Genomic DNA, 18,744 nt, shown 5'->3' on the forward strand with positions numbered 1-18,744 from the left:
GAAAATGTTATGCGATACTATAGAGACCAATATCGACTAGTACTTAACTATTCGAATTAGTATATCCTTTTTTATCTGTTACGAGATTCCTTGTATAGTTTATAGATGATTAAAGAGTGTGCATTGCAAACAACAATAAGGACGCAGTTCCAATACTTACATTGTATTTATTGAAAGAGGGAAAAAAAGCCATATATTTCATATTCAAAAGTACAAAAGTTTATTACTATATATATATAATAGAATAATTTTTGATTAAATGATAGCCGTAGGAGATCAACTACTAGATAATTACACTTATAGAAACAAAATGAATGCATTTAAAGATTGAGTGCATGAAATTATAAATGTTAACGAATGGCTTTAATCTTTTTATTACAAAACACACACCTTCCTTTATAAAATCCATTAACAATTGACTGTAAATATCATTTTGGATTTTAAACTTTCACGACGTTTATTAGATGACATATTTATAGTTCCGGTTTCGATCGTATCTTTAATAGTACGTTGTGTTTTGATTCGTAAACATTCCTATTGGAAACACGATTAAAACCCGAAGAATCACAGATAAGTCATGTAAGTATCGTCTTTTACATGAAGCGAAAACTCGACCGCTAAATGATGTTCTTTAAAATAATAGAGATTACTAATTTTTATATACATATAGTAAACAACATCATAATTGAGGATTCTTAAAGATCGTTCTATTTCTTCTTATATGTTATGGTATTCATCCCGAAAAGCATAGTGATTAACTCTTAAGAATGTCATAGAATGCCTTCCTTAGTGCAATACATACTGCGTGGGAGGTCACAAAGATAGATTATTTTACTAAGGGAATTTTTTTTGGTAGAGTTTTCGCCAACCTGGTGGATGCTTAAGAATATACATATAGCCAATGGAAGAGATATGCATACTCATAAAATCGGTTAAACGATAAAGTTTATATTTTTGAGATAGTAATTTCAAAGATATGCAATGCCCAACAAACCGATTATTACAATACTGTTATTGCTTTCCTTGCTTGTTTTTATTTGTCCTGCACACTTTGTCCAAGGGTAATAAGTACGATTTTTTAACAGAATATTATACTTTACAGAAATTTTACATTAAATAAAAACGTAAAATGTTCCCAATTACTTAGAGATCTAAAAAAACTTTCACACTTTGTTCCGATTGCCGCTTCCCTTCATAGTTTGGCAGTCTAGGGATTTGATATTTTATTCAAGCGAATATCAATTCAATATTGTTTTTCCTTTTTTTATATTTAATACGTTCATTACCATTATCACATATGTGTCATAAATGTGTTTTAAGATTAATTTATATTTAATTTCAAGCTGTAAAATGCATTAATATATGTATAACTAATATACTTAGTTTTGAAAAAAGCTAACGTCAAATTTTTCTCAGATAGTTACCGTTTATAATAGAAATATAGTGTAGTAATAAATATATTATATAAAAATACGGTAGAAAAAAGTAGTAACAGTAGAGTAGAGTAGGAAGAAGAACGTGTTTACAAAATTTTATATAAATTAAAATTTTAAAAGCAAGTTCTCAAAATACACTCATCGAAGCCGCAGCTTAATGTCTAATTTTTAACCTCACTGTATCATTTTCATCGACTATCTCTTATTGGAACATTTATATTTAGTCTTCTACACATGTTTGTATTTTTAAATCATCTCATTTTGTTCTATTAGTATACTGGGAATGTTTGTACAAATTCATATCTTTAGAGAATAATTCATGAAATCAAATCCTTACAGAAAATTATTTTATCCTCTAAATATTATAACAAGCATTTTATTTTGCATATATTGTACTAACACACATTTTCGCACATATATGTTTACATATTTAAATGTCCTATAATTATGTAAACATCTGCAATCTATTTGTTAATACAGTATATCACTACGCCGAATAGGAAACAACCTATTTATAACGATTATCAATGCATAAATTTTATCAATCAAAATTCTGTTTACCAATGGATGACTCTGTGTATATATCTTGGAATAAACGAGAAACGTGGAATTAGTTTATTGCAAACCACTGTGAGTTTTGTTTATTCAAGGTTATTGAAAGGGGAATCCCCAGAGTTTGTTTCCTGTGGCTTAGCTAAACAATGATTGTATGTGTATATTCATTACACAGAGATAATACTGACGAGAGGAAAGTAAAAAAGAGAAGGGGAAAAGACTAGAATGCCAGAATAAAAGAGCAAGAAAAGGACAAAGATCCCGTCATGAAATCTAAAAACATACATCCATTGTTCCGCCAAGGACGAAAATGATTGAACAATACACGGAGACGTTATTTAGACGTAGTTATGAATGCAGTTATTTAACACATCGTCGACTTCGCGAATTGGACCCGATTATATGCTAGCCATTGCACATTTTTTGTAAGCAATGTGTAGTAACATTCTTAGATTTAAACATTCATATATCTTATACTTTATATTTTATTTGTATTTGTATTACGCTTGATATACGACTTATATACAAGATACATGAAAGTAAAACTACATTACACAGTTCAGTATTTTGTTAAAGTATGATAACATGTATGCATATGCATTTATAGAAAATTTGGATGTACAAAATATATAAAATATTCAAAATATAGTACTTGTTATAGATAATAGAAATATTTGTATATATTTAAATGGAACAAATCTTTGTACCAACTCTGCTTCTTTATTTATGTTCATAAACACGTAAAGTATAAATATCCGCAATCTAGAAATAATATCTTTCTTCTTCTTTTTCTTTTTTTTGTAACAGTCACCGATTTCCTTCTTAACGCTTTTTGTTTAATTTGTTTTGTTTTACAATTTTATCTTTATGTAAATATATATTTTCTTTAAGTTAAATCGATGAAGCTAAATTTTTTTCGAAATGAAAAAATGCCTCATTTAATTCAAGATATTAGATCCTAGATTTAAGGCTTACATTTTGAAAGATTATTTCTTAAATATAGCAAGTTTACTTTTGTAAGAATATTTCAATCAAACTTTTAAAATGGCTTAGAGTTGAAGACACCTTTCTATTTTTTCTCTTATGGCGAGGAAACTGTTTGTTTACATGAAATTATATATTTAGAAGCATATTTTTTAATATATCTCCCTGTTAAAGTTCAACACTGCTATGACTTTGCAATTATTCTTCCAATAATCGTCGCTTATAATTTAAGCGTAATAAATTTAGGGAAGCAGATGTGTTGCTTTAAAAAACTTTTCGCCATAAATCTTACGGCCAGTTAACCAGCAGTACTGTTTTGATGAGCGAAGCTGAAAACCAAGATATTTAGAGCAGAAAGTATTTTGTAGCAGCAAAGGGATCTTGACGGCGACGTGAGATTGATTAGAAACAAAGTTCCTTGAGTGTAGAAGATAATTTTCCTTTGTGTTATTATTCATCAGAATTGTGTAAGATGATGATGAAATGGAATTGCGGTGAGAAATTCGACAGGGGGGCGGAATTGTGCGGGAAATGAGTCTTCTATGAAATATAGTCTAAATTTATACCGACTAAATTGATGGTATGGTCTTAAACAAAGAGATGAAAAATGTTTGAGTAATTAAACGAATTTATTACTTATTTTATACGTACTTTAAATGTATATTATTCTGAAAAAAATTTATCTAAAAGATTTTCATCTATAAATTTAGAAAAGTCTATATATATATCCCGAAAAGTATGAATGATACGAAAAAATGTTTCAAACAAAAATTTTATATCAAGGGGGACATACCCATACCCTGGTCTATTTGACTCTGCGATAGTTTGGAGCTTGTGACAATCATGTTAAAATTTTTAAATGGGAACCTACAATTTTACAATATATATTTCTGTAACTAATGGTAAAACACTATAGACTTGTATCTTTCACACTATCTATTATGGAGATATGAACTTCTATGTTCGACATGCCGTATGCCGCGTTGTACCCTTCATAATGATTATCAATTACCATTTGCGAGGACATCGTTTAAGTTAATATTTAAACATCATTTAGATTCTGTTATGTAATGAAAGAATAAATATTTGGTACATATTTCCGTTATTTTGTATCACGTTCATTTAATGTATTGCGAATATGTATAATATAATTACTATTTTGAAACATGGTAGTCAAGAATGAAAGTATCTTATTATTTACTTCACTCTATTTTGTGGTGTACTTTAAAGCTATGCTAGTATCACGACCGGCATACTTCAAATCCGATGGACCGATGATGGAGATAAAGATGTGGCGGCCTTGGTGACAATGTATATCGCCGAAGTGCCTAATGAATCATCTATATCCCAATGGTCCTTCCACCGAATGTTCTAGAAGCGTTGCAACGGTCACGTACCCCTACAGGGTAGTGGGGATATTGAGGGATGACAAATAAAGAAGAAACAGATTCCACCGAAAGTCAAATTGTAAGAGCTTCAGTCTTGGAAAGTCACGGCCGGTGCTCAGAACCAAATCGTAGTCAGTGTAAACTCAGAGTACAAGAAATAAATTCTCTTGTTTTCTTGTTACCTTTTATTTTTCTTTTCGTTCTAGCTACCCCTTTTTTATTTTACGTGACACTAGATAAGGCTTTATATACGAATCTATATAAAATTTTAATATTTAATTCTAATCTTTATAAGAAACTTTTATTACATTTTACAATTTTTATTTCTATTTTAATGCAAATGAAGAATTTTATCATAAACTTGTATTATAAAGATATCATCGTCTAAATGAGTTTTAATGATACTTAAAAAATCATAAAAAGATCATTAAAAATCAGATCTAACAAAAATATAATTTCTCTTTTCTAATTATTTCAAATGATGCTAAATTTAACGTGTTTTATTATAGATTATATTTTTAATTGCATCACTTTCAATAAAAGCACGATTGGAATCTTTTTTAAATATTTCAATCATGAGCTCCATAATGTGCTACCTTATTAGACACACTCTTCCGGATGTCTACTCCAGAGCAATTAATCACTGTCGGCAGAATTTTTGTAACTTGAAAAGAAAGTTTAGACAACATAATTCCTTCATTGGTCGCTTCTTGCAGACTAGGATTACATCATCAACACGCACAATCGGAAATAAAGCATCCAAATTCCAGTAAAGCTCCAAGTCCCTTCAAGTTTTAATTCTTTTAACAGTTAATGAACCAAAAAATAAGACGCAAAAGATAAAATAAAATATTAACAAATATCTGGATTTAAAGATGTTTATTAAATAGATGATATTTATAAATATGAAATTTAGCAAACGACAGGTATTGAGGCATAAACAAACATAATTTTATAATATTCTTGTCTTCTATAATGATATTCTAATAAATTTTCCATAAAATTCGCTGCAATTTTATAATCTGCGTTACAATTAATATTTCATATTTGTATATTTGCTTATTTTTATTATTTATTGGTTTTCATAAAAACGTTTTTGCAATTTGACAGATATAAGGATTATAACAAATAATCGTTGGTAATTTTATAAAGTCTAAATATTCTTGACTTAATTACGAGTGAACTCGTAGTAATCATTTCAACAGTGAAAGATGATGTAACATAATGATAACAAGTAATACCAATAGCAAATTTAAATAGTAGTATTTCAATAAAGTCTAGATATAAAATTTAATGAAGATAGAAGTCAATAAATAAACTGAATATGACAGAAAATAAATAGACACATAGGTAATTAATAGCGTAATTAAGAACATTCCACAAATTTTATGTATATAATTGTTTTCTTTGCACGTTCCATATCATATCAATAATTACATAAAAAAGGTCTAAAATTCTCGAAATTCTCTAAAAAGTTTAAAACAAATAAAAAAGTTATAAATGAATAAAATAAAATAGTCATTCATCACAAAGAATACACACAGTTCGGTAGAAAAACAAGATGTTATGAGTGATAAATGAGTTTACTATGACAATTTGTTATACAACGTATGGACTTGTTCTTTGAAGATAGATTAATATATATTTTAATAAAAGTAATGTAAATAATTTACGTATCTTGGATTACCGCTACGCCAAGTTGCGCGACATCTTGATTTTTCCTTTTCCTCTTGGTGTCCCACTCGTAATTATCTTCCACCTTAACGGTACAGGAGTTAAGAGGTTTTAATTTTTGCTGGGAGAAATGCAACATGGAATTGAAATACGCGGCTGACACGGCAAGATTATCAGCTGGAAGAGAGCCACTTGAAATATAAGCGTATAATTATATGTCGGAGATGAAAGAACACCGGAACCTTCCCTTTAGAACTTTGGGAAGAGCCCTTAATATTGTAATCTAGATTCCACCATAGCCGTAATTATGAAATTGTTGTCATTCGATCTAACTGTATTTATTTGAGATTTATGATAGTGAGCTCGGGCTCGAGGCGATAACCGGTCGCCGAACGTAACCGCGGTCAAGGGATGAAAGTTTTGTCTAACAAAGGCATGAAGTAACTCTATAGCTCTCCTTAAAAGAAATAGTTGGGACGGTGCACGACAGTAAACATTTCAACGATTTCTGTCCCGTGGCTCGCCACATGCAGACTTTGTCCTTCGGATAAGATAATTGCCAGATGTCAACGCATCTTCACAGTATATGTTTAGTTGGCCGAGGGCCTATTATAAATCTTAAGTTTCAGTTATATAAAGTCCTTCAAACAGACAAATAGTCTTTGTCCCAACTACAGGAAGATAAGAGAAATCTATCCTTCCGCGAACGACGCTTCCCGCTAGCAACTTTTCCTCGAGGGCTGTTAGCATCTTTTCCTAACCACTGATATGGAGATTGACCAATTAGCAGCAACGCCAATTTCCCTCACCTTCCGAACGAAGGCTTTCCTCGACGAATCCGAGGATCTCGTGTCCTTAGACACACCCTATATAGTTTTTCCTCGGTGGCATCATCGGGACGGAGAGTCATTCTCTCGTGCGATCTCATCGACGAAAAGAGTAACGTCTTTCCGATCAGTGAATATTTCACGTTTTGTTAACAAAGAGTGAGACTTGGACTTTGTGAGAACATACATCTATCATCCCATCGACCGCGGATTGGTTATTGAGCCTAGGATCATTGTCATTAGCTTCTCGAGTATCTAATTATCGCGATTATTTGTCAAATTCTATCATAATCATATTTGCACTAGTAAATATCTCCTCTATTGCATAATGATAACGTCTAATGTAAATGGGGATTCGTTTCATGCCCTTAACCCTAATCTTAACGTCAACCCGACATATATATAGAAAAAGAAATTCCTTGCGAATGAGTGCTCAGAGCAACAGCAATATACACGTCGATGCATGTTTATACGTAAGTAGTTCGGAGAATTTTGAATTAATGTAATAGATGAAATTTCTTCATTGATATTGGTTAGATGTAAAGCAATTATTGGCGTATCCCGTTTCATTTCTTTTATTGAAAATAACAGGAAGTTGCCTCTAAAATCAAAACTTCGAAGATAATATTATTAAACATCTTAATAACATTGTCTTAAATACTAATATTATTTTAATGGGTTAATAGAATTACGTATATAGAAAATTAAGACTTTTAGATTATTAAAACTATTCTTTGCAAATTTTTACATTCGTAGATAAGTTAACTAAACATTGCGCTTCTAAATTATCGCATAGATTCTACAGCAATTGAAACCAAAAGCAAAATTACTTTCCAAATATATTTCATTTCAACTAATTTTCCTTACGATAAGGAAATTGTATATTACAAAAGAAGATACCCTTTCTCCAAAAATTGAAGCGGAACACAATCTCGTTACAAATATTATACAGCACAGCTATAACACTATTCGATACCAGTTAATTTTCGGCCACAAACGAACTATTGAGATTAGGATGATTGATGCAAAAAGAAAAGAGCACAGCCACAACACTTAGGACGAAGATAATTAAAACAGATGGTCACCATAACTTCAAAGATTAAGAAATCTTTGTCAAGCCAATTGGTTGTCCCAGCATGTCGCAATGTTGTATATAATTGAAAATACCAGTTGAGGGAAGTAAAAAGGAAGATGGTGGAGCAACTACGAACGCAAATTTAAATCGTACAATTTGTCGCGGTCGAAGAAATTAAAGTTACTTTTAAACACAGAGGACGATTCGGTTCAATCATAGCCACCCAGAAGCTTTTTCCCTTTTTTTTCTATCTATATTATTCGCTATCTTCGAAATCTTTTTCTCCCATCGCTTTCTCCTCAATTGCCTTCCATTTTGCTTCTAGCGTGCCTCGTGGCAACGAGATGGAATATTACGATCGAGGATAAACGATAATGGGCGATCAAATTATTACGAATACTTCGAAATTACTACTTATTTGAAGTCTAATTACAAATAAAATTGAAGATACACTTTAAATGAGACGTTCTTTTTATTATAAAACATATTATTATATCTTTAATAACATATGACAATTATATTTAAAATCTTTACAATTTCCAAAGAATATACAGACTGCTCGATGCAACAAATGATTTCAAGAGTAATACATTTATAGAGTCATATTTCTTTTACAAGTCCAGTTTGTTTCAGAATTGCATTAATTCTTTTAATAGAGATGCATATTTCTGTGAATAGTAAAAAAGTATTGAGAAGAAATGGAGGAAAGTGATTAGTTTAAATGGTGTTTTATCTTTAATTTTGTAGAAGTTATCGTATAGAAAACGAGGACAGACAAAGGGTGATACTCTACAATGAAACTTTTTCTGAATATACCATGTGTGTTATATGTATCAGCAATACTATATGATAAAATGTAGAATTGTGTTGTAAAATCATTTTCGACGTGCATGAAAACGTATGACAACAAATGCACTAATGGGATGAGAAAATGATTTTATTATAGCAAATTTATAAGAATATTATTAAATTATCGAATATAATCAGGTTTCAAACCCAATAACGACTCTTAAAGATTTTGATAGTGTCCTAATAATTATTTAGGTTTGCTCGTTATTGATGTTACTACGCTATCCAGGGATCCTAATACTTATCGTCGCTCTGGTCCTTAACTGTTCTGACTTCATTTAAAAAAGAATCTTATTGACATAAAAAATACAAATTCGTGATAATGTGAAAATTTTACGTAGTAAGCAACAAATATTCAATTTTTTTTAATCCTAACTCCAGACAATAATATTAAATTTCATAAAGCTTAAACTCACTTTTTCAGTTTACAAGCCAGTGAAAAAGGAACAGTTAAGAATAAAGTACCGTTATGAAGAAAGCGTGTACAAAGTCTGATATATGTACATATGTACATTAAATACACGAAGAAGAATGTATTTTGTACATCTCGCTATTATCGAAATCATAATATCACTGAACATGCAAAATATGTATGTCCTTCGTGTTCATAATAATTTGTTTACTCGCTGTCTTTTTTCAGACCGAGACCCAAAGCAGAAAATTGATAAATTCGTGCTTATTATAAGGTCGTGTCGTAAAAATCGACTTTAGATCGTGATTAATTTCGATACTGATTTACACGCATGTCCGTAAGCGACTATGGAAAGGGATCAGCGATTATTGAGCAAGTGTCAATTGGATGATTGAATTCTGTAATAAATAGCTAGCTTTGTATTTATTGAGTGTGATTTGCATTTAATCGAATTATGTAAACGTAGCACTTTCGCATTTAAAATATGAAGGTGTGTGATCAATTGAAAATCTTTTGTGATATAAAAATGTTAGTTTTTGTAGGAGTCTCAAATTCTAAGAAGTTCACTGGTATAAGTATTGGAAAATATAGTAGTAGGTTAGTTATCTCTTTGGAACATAGTGAGATAAAAAGTATCTCGCCTTTTTAGTACTTATATATGCACAGAGGCTTTTAATATATCCCACCGACTTCGTTTTGTGATAAATCTGACTAATACAAAAAATATGTATATACTAATTCGGTCAGTACGTGTTCATAATTCACCTAGAGCGGTATTAATCTTAAATAAAATTTCTGTACCATTAGTCTTCTTTGTTTTAAAATCCTATGCCTCAAGGAGTTATTGGAATTAATTATAATACATGCTCTTCGAAAAAGCAATTTTTTCCTTATAATCAAATAACTTTGTTTTCATATGAGGAAATATTATCTATTTCGTAATATTTTATAGATACTATGTAATATTAAGCAGGAGTAAAAGGTTTCGGATAAAAATGCAATAATATCTTTCAGCTTCTATTCTCGTTTTCCAATTTTTGTTACAAGGCACTACATAATTAATCAGTGGTCCATTAATCGATGTTTTGATAATCGAAATTCCATTATAATTAAAAGATATGTATATATAAAAAGTTTTTACATGCAAAAGCTGAACAAAGAATGGGAAATAAACATATTGGGGAAAAGGCTACACGTGAGAATAGCGAAAAGAATTTTTCATTATGATCTCATTGAATACTTAATTTATATAAAAATCGAAATTCTAGGATAATATCATACAAATTTATGTTATTTTAATATAATTCTTCGAATATATACAATATTAAAAAAAAGTATAATTCAAGTATATTTCTGTAGGGGCACACGAGTCAGAGGTCAATTCAAATCATGTTGTTGTTTTGCCTCGGAGTATCAAGATCGTTAGGATACAGGTAATGTAAAAATAAATAAACTCCGAGCAAAACAATGTCGTCGCTACGTGCAACCGTCGAACAAAGACGAATTTGAATTTTCCGACTCTCCCCCGAGCAGTATAAATAGCGATCGCAAGAAAATGAGTTACAGTCAGTTGTTGATCAGTTATCAACCAGTTATCAACGAATTACCAGCGATTTAATTAACGAGTCATTAGCGATCCTATTTTACGACTGATACACTGTCTTAGCAAATCGGTTAGTACGAGCTTCTTTGCGAACATTATCCGTATACTAATTAATCATTTTAAATATATTCGGCTGTTTCAACAACGAGCAATCTCGCCCATTAAACCTCACCAATCAAGCATTCTCTATGCATAAACCTCTACATTTCTTTAAAATTTAACTCGGTGAAAATATTGTAATACTTTTTAATGTCGTATAATTCGAAATATTGTTGCAAACATTTTATATAAATTACGAAATTAGCTATTTAAGTATTTTTAAATTAAATTTATTACGTAAAACAGTACATATCTTGATAAATACAACCTATATTTATACTAAAAATTGTTTAACTTTGAATAAAGCTTTTGAGAGTTAATATTTATTAAGAAATGTTTCAATATTATGTAAAATTGATCGTAACAATATAGAATCTACATATAAATATCAAAAAGGCATATTTTAGACATCATCATTTCTATTCCAAAGCAACCATTAGTAAACTATCAACTTATAAAATTAAATTCTCCTTACAGTAAGGTACCAACAAATATCAAGAGTATCTGATAAAATATTACATTATTTTCATATGATGTATATGCTTTCAGGAGTCACGTTAGGTATCAAGTTCTCTGATTTTAACATTTCTTAAAATTCTGATCTTAAAATTCTGTAGTAAGTATGTGTATCTTTAGATTATCTACAGAATATATTATAATTTTTCCTTATTAAAAAGGTGACAAAAATATAGTTTTATGGTAATCTTAAAAAAATTGATACCCATCACCAATCATTTTCTCAGTTTAGTCAGTGTTCAAACATCTTAACAATTATTGCATTTTCCTCTTTTTTCAGATAAATAATAATATATGGCTATTGTTATATATATAGTTTATATCTTCTAATTGTACTGCCAATATTTATATACTAATTGTAATATGCAAAAATATGTATATGTGTAAAAATGTATTATAGAACAAAATGGAACAAGTCCATTTTTACGATTTTTCTGATTTTAACGTGATTCAGTAGTTAAACAGGAGAATAATATGTCAAATTTAAGAAAGTGAAAAATTTAAGAAATTTAAGAATAGTTGAAAAATACACAATCTTTTGCAAAAGAACCAAGCATATTTCTGATATTAAAACAATCGATACTTTTGGAATGTTTAGGAGGATAAAGAAAAATTTTAAAAGTTTAATGTGCCTTGCTTATTTCTAAATTACTGTTTTAGTTTAAATGTGCAAATAGAATTGTTTATTTCAAAACGTGACTTATACATATTTCAAATTCTTCTCCTGTAGGCTTCATAGGATGTATACAGGTTACAGTAATCGTTATAGTATTTGGCAGTTGAAAGAAATCTTAATTTAGGTTCTATTTCCTTAGTTACGTTTACAAAAATATGCATTTACATAAAAATCCATAGTCTACTCTTAACTTTATTAATAACTTTCCCATTTCATATTTCACAATTCTGAAATTTTATAAAACATCTATTTACATTAACTCATTAAACAATTCAAAAATTAGAAAATTATAGAAAATTAAAAAATTTCAATTGTACAAATTTCAATTGTAATATGCAAAAATGTATAATGTATACAAAATATAAATATATACAATATATCTGTATAATATATACAAATTATAATACGTAGGTCGTTATAATATTTAGTAAGCGAAACAAATCTCAGCTTAAGTTATATTTCTTTAATTATGCTCGGTTATATTTATTAATTTATGCTTTAATTATGCTATTTGTTCCAATCTCACTCTCATTAAAAGTAATAACCAAAAGCACTTTGAATACTTAAGGAAACTTCTAGCGTACATTTAGAATGAAAAACGACACATATCAAGGAATTTTTCATAGCTTTCCCAGAATAAAAAATTGTTAATAACAAAAATTTAATAAACAATAATAAAACAAAAAAGATGCAATGGGATCTAAAACGATTTAAAAGATGCAGTGAGCTTAATAACATTAACTATTTCATATTTTACATTTTTAAATTTGTATGTCTTGTTCATTCATAATTGAACTATACAAAAACATCTCGTACTAAATCAGTATTAAAGTACCGGAAGAAAAATGTTTTACTTTATGCTTCTTATGCTTCATTAGCTTATGCTTAATATTTCTGTGTTACATGTGGATTGTCTTAAAAAAAAAAAAAAAAAAAAAAAAAAAGGAACGGGGCAGTATTCTACGTTTCCTAGAATGCAAAGAATTGAAAGTCCTCCCTGTATACTTTCATAATATATGATCGAATTGGTTCGTGACCTACGGGATACGCATATAAATCTCATAGTCAACGAGCATTGGAATAATAATACTCATGGGTCTGATAATAAAGAACGGCACGATAAACTATACCGTTCTGTCATGCGCTCTTATCGATCGAATCCGTCTCTGCCTGACTTTTCAGAGATAACGTACTGAAATGTTGAAATGTCATTTCGCACGAATCCTGTTGCCAGAATATACAAGATGACACCAACGGGGGACGAGTTTTTCTTTCGTTTTATTTTATCACGAACAGGACGTTTTTGTTACTATTTATGACAAATAGTCGAGCTATCGAGAGTCATTCGAACGCAGGATTTTTTCGACGCGGAGTGACTTTGATCTGGCATTGAATATTCGCAAACGATATCAGCCTCGGATCCTGTCTGAAAGTATTTAATAATCAATGTACAAAAAGATATAAAATATCGTATGGCTATAGGTTTATCGCTTTTCATTCTTTATCGAGATCGTTAATTCCTTGTAACTTTATGTAAATGTGTATTTTGTTACATCCTATTTTAATACATTTATATTCTGTTATCTAATTTTTTCAGAAGAATCTAAACACACATCTTTTCTTAGTTTGGCTCAGTAATATTTCAACTTTGTACAATTTTCCTTCTGGTCACAGTAAATCATTTTTGAAAGATTAATGATACATGTCGCTGCTTAATAATCGCTGCGGCATTAATAGTGGCACAACTCAAAATATTTCAAATTTGCTTTTACCGAATAGAGGATCTATATTATGTTCCTAATTTTATCGTGTAAAACAGCATATTTATGATTCCATTCGTTTTGTTTCAGGGGGAGTTATATTAATAGGGCCTGTACCTACTTGGTATTTTCAGAAATCTAAATTTTACTAAGCCTCTCCTATAAAATTTACATTTTTAAAGTTGTGACATGCCAAACAGCAATGTATGAATCCTATTTTTTATAACCCCTTTGAAATGTGGATAATTACTAGGAAGAGTGGCGACTTCACCAATTTCAATGATTCTGAAATATGTCATCAACATCAGCATTCTGAACAACTTCTTTCTATACATATAACCGTCGCTTGGTCTTTGCAAAATATTCGCAAAAAATTTCAATTAAATTTAAGTTACGATTACATTTCATTCTGGTGTAGGCAGCCGCATTTTTATATATTCAAACCTAAACTTAACTCATTCACGAGAGAGATAACTATTTTTAATACTGTATAAATATAAGAAAAATCAATAGCTTATAGGTTGAGCCAGAGTAATATCAGGCTATCATTAAGCGCTTAGCAATGTTAGCCTGAAACAATTTTCGATGAATCGATTAATACAGGAGATGTGGTATTTTATTCTAATTTTCAATTACTCAAGAGTGTAACAATTATATCTATCGTCATTGATAACTTATTTATAGAAAAAGACTTATAAAATGAAATGTTAAATAATACATATGGGTAATATTAAACATAAATTGCTTCATAGTTTGAAAACTAAAGCCGAACGGCTATTATATGTATAGGAAACAGGTGTGCATAATATTGACGATATATTTCAAGGTCATTGAAATCGGTCAAATCGTCGCCATTCTCAATGTAATAGCCGAAATTCCATTTGCCAAATATTGTGTTTAAGGTTTACAGAATTTCTTATTTACAGATGAATTTTACGCATACTCTAATCATTTTGACTATGTTTTACAAGATTTTTATGTATGGTTAATTATGCTTCGTATAATTTCCTTTCGCAATGAAATAAATTTAATCTTTTACAGTAAAAAACTTGAAAATACATTCTTTTCTTGTCTCTTTCTTTGTAGATTAAAATGTATTGTAATTTTTGTAATTTGAGACATACTTTGAGACATATTGTCACAATGAAGTTTATTAACCCCTTGGCCTATAACCACGAGCGAGACTCGTGGCAAGGGACTTGTGCCATAAGCGAAAATCACGAGTCAGACTCGCGGTAAAGAATTTGTGGCATAAACGGAACCCATGAGTCTGATTCGTGGTAATTTACAAATTGCTAGTGATTCATTATCCACTTTGAAATGATAAATTGTAATAATAATAATAATGTAATAAATAAATGATAAAATGATACATTTTGCTCCAGTTCGGGCACACGGCTGAACAGATGAATGGCACGAGGCGCGACCGAACTTCTTGCTTACTATGGCTCGCGCGATCGGCAGATAGCGTGTAGGCCAAGGGGTTAAGAATCTGTATATCTTAATTGAACAATTTTTACACAAAAGAATTTATGTATGAGGACTTGGACTGTGGAAAATAGGAGAGTAGCTTAGACAGGCAAATTGATGGCGATATGCTGCCTGTTCGATAATTCGTATATAACAACTTATATATACATATATTTTACGTTCAAGAATTTCTGATCACATAGTCGGATAATCGGGAGTCAGCGGCTCAATGCGACGCGGCGTCCTAATCGGTATCTGGATAATCAACGTTCCACTGTCATTACACGTTAATTGAACGAAGAGATATCGTCGTACGATCATATGAGAAGATGACATATTAATTGATGTACTACTGTTCGTTTGAAATCTCACATTACTTCCGCAAATTATCGAAGTTAACTATTTCCCCTCATAATGATTCACATTCGTTAGTTTTGTTGTATTGCCTTTGTAACGGGTGTTAGGATTCGTTTTAGTTTCTTGCCAAAGGTAAATAATATTTTAATTCATTATTTAAGTTCATAATTAATCATCTCTACAATCTGTAACGTTTTTGTGTTTCATGTTTTATAAAGTTAAAAATGATCTGATATGATGAACAGTATATATAATACAGTCATATAACTATATATATATAACAGTTATATGACTGTATTATTATACTGTTCATCATATCAGATCATTTTAATACAGTCATATAACTATATATAACTATACTATACTATATATATACTATATATAACTATATAAGATTATTTAATACAGTCATATAACTGTATTATTATACATATTATACATATATTATACATATATTATACATATGTGTTCAACAAATTTTTATTTTTTCCCGATTTTGCAACCTTCATTAGGTGATTCTTGTAGACTTCTGTGAGCTAAACACGAATCTGTAAACCGTTTTTTCTTAAACCCCATAGTTTCCGAAAAAATCAATTTTGCGAAAAAGCGAAAAGGTTTGGCAAAACACGTGGCGGCGGCAATAGTTAACGGCTAGTTATCGGCTGCTCGTGTTTGGCGGTTTCGTTATGCCCAGTGGCAAACGAGGCATCCACCAACTTTGAGTACTGACAAAAGTTTACAAGAATCGCCTATTGAAGATTGCGAAATTAAATACCTGTTGAAAAATATTATTAAGCTAGAAACAGTATCTTTTAATTCTTTTAACTGGGGATGAAAAACTAGTAATGAAGTAGTCTAGAAATTAAAATTAAAGTTTTACATTTAAAATCAAAGTTAAAATTCAATGATGTCCGTTGAAGTAAGTTCCTGTGAGGATATGTAGTATTTAATTTTGCGATAACATGATGTTTAACAATATAAATACTAAAGTTTGATAGGTAAACGTTATATCCAAAGATCATAAACGAAAAAGATACTACTTAAATATTTTTTAGATAAATGACCTCTCTTTAAACATTTACAAATGCTCCACGCTATTTGAAAAAAAGTTTGATTCCTTTACTAGTAATAAGTAATTATTAACAATAAAAGAATTGTATAGGAAGACTTGTAGTATTTTACATAATTACAAGTTTCACGAGAAAAAGAGAAACGTGTATGAAGCATTAGTTCGAATTCGAAGCATAAGATGACCTCATGTGTGAATCTGCTCATGATATCGCGATTCATAATTGAGTTAGAACCTTCTGAAAATGCGAATCGTTTCTTAATCGGTAGAATATGATCACATATAGGCAGTGTTTTCCACAACCACCTAATTCGATTACTCATAACTACTTACAAGAAGATTTACAGAATTAAGTTTAATTATTATTCCAGTGAAGGAGCAACGGGACGGGCGCTTAATTGAGATAACGATTATACTTTCGTAATAACACTACTGACACTCGCTATCGATTTTTATTTGATCACGTACATAAGTATATTGTGATGTTCATAGACATACAACGTTAATATTAGTTTCTTCTCCATAAAAGATAACTCGAAGAAGAACTTTTATTGAAATATTAGAAATGCTAAAATTTTTAAAACAAACCAATCTTTCCCAAAATTTAGAACACTCACACTATGACTTCAATTGAAAGTGAAAGATAGTACGTGAAGTTGAAGTTTTACTTGAGAAACGACAATATAATATAGTACTATAAAATCAAATTCGGTTGCTTGAAATAAATAATTAAAGAGAAATAACGCTATCGAAGGTTACTAGTTTGTACTGGCACGACAGTCAAGCAGGATGTACTTGCTAACGGAGCGATTAGTGTTGAAACTAATTGAAGGTTGACGATGGTCGAGGGCGAGATAAAAAGTGTCACCTAATTAACGTGAACGGTAGCAACGTCGCTAATCGATAGTTTGTGATCGAACTAAGAGAGATTACTTATTAACGACGGATGATCCGCATAAGCTAATTCACCATATAGTTAGGAGGTACTTCATAAGGAGAGTAATGTAATTGTCGGCGAGCCTCGTGACGAGCAAATAAAGGATTTCACATGATTTTATTGCTGGACGTCCCCTTTTACGAATTAACTGATGGAATAGACAAACGAACCAACGCCAAGAAAATTAACTCAATCGTACGACATTTCTCCATTAAACTATGCCGCGGTGTGGTAAAAAAGAATTAATCAGAAATATTAAGATAAATTGTTAGTGATTGTGATAGTTCCAAAGTTTTTCCAAATTGATCATTTACAGTAGCATCAACTACTTTAATGGAGACTACAAATTTTTATGTATTTATGTGAATTTTAAACGTCAGAAATGTACGGAATGGACATAATACGCAATATGTGAAAATATATATAAAATATCCAAAGTGAACCATTCATTATAACATTTAATGGAATTTAATCGATGAAACAAATCCCTATGATTCTTTAACCGTATTTATAAAAACTTTATTGTGTATAAATTTAAACCCGTTATATAACATCACAATCGCGTATAAAAGCACATTTTCAGTTAGAATTATAATTGACTTTTATGATTTTTAGGACAAATTAGTTTGATCTCAAAATTTTTTATAAGCATAGTGCTCGAATATATTTTTTACAATATCTTTTATATAAGAGAAATTAATATTAAGATATAACCTAATAGTAACATATTTGTGATAGTGTATCTTTCGATATTAAGATAGTTAGAGTTACTTCTTGCTAAGTACTTAGTTTAATAAGATTATGAATATTTTAAGATTTTCACGAGAATGTCTTATGAATTAAAATGGATTTCATCATTATCATTTTACCTATAAAAGTGGAGAAATATAAAAACATTAAATATAAAAATATTAAAATTAATCAAAATTATTCACCTGAATTTTTATTTTCGTGAAAAATTATAGCATAATGTTGTTTAATTTCACTTTATATGATATAGCATCATACAACTGTTTGCATTAATATGAACTCAACTAAACCGAAACGTCAAGTGGCT

The 18,744-nt window shown here is 30.0% G+C and overlaps 2 protein-coding genes and 1 long non-coding RNA gene across 5 annotated transcripts in view; 2 read left to right on the plus strand and 1 right to left on the minus strand.

Moving 5' to 3' along the window:
• Positions 1-18,744, plus strand: part of LOC100643711 — a 334,572-nt gene that overhangs the window by 97,475 nt on the left and 218,353 nt on the right. The window lies entirely within an intron of this gene.
• The window catches only part of LOC100642504 (trichohyalin), a 146,904-nt gene that overhangs the window by 24,405 nt on the left and 103,755 nt on the right, over positions 1-18,744 (minus strand). The window lies entirely within an intron of this gene.
• The window catches only part of LOC105666457, a 31,201-nt gene continuing 23,226 nt past the window's right edge, over positions 10,770-18,744 (plus strand). Inside the window, exon 1 of the long non-coding RNA XR_001099299.3 lies at positions 10,770-10,873. This is a non-coding gene — a long non-coding RNA (uncharacterized LOC105666457). The remainder of the gene's footprint in view (positions 10,874-18,744) is intronic.

The sequence above is a fragment of the Bombus terrestris genome, chromosome 7 (assembly GCF_910591885.1).
Source record: "Bombus terrestris chromosome 7, iyBomTerr1.2, whole genome shotgun sequence".
NCBI lineage: Eukaryota > Metazoa > Arthropoda > Insecta > Hymenoptera > Apidae > Bombus > Bombus terrestris.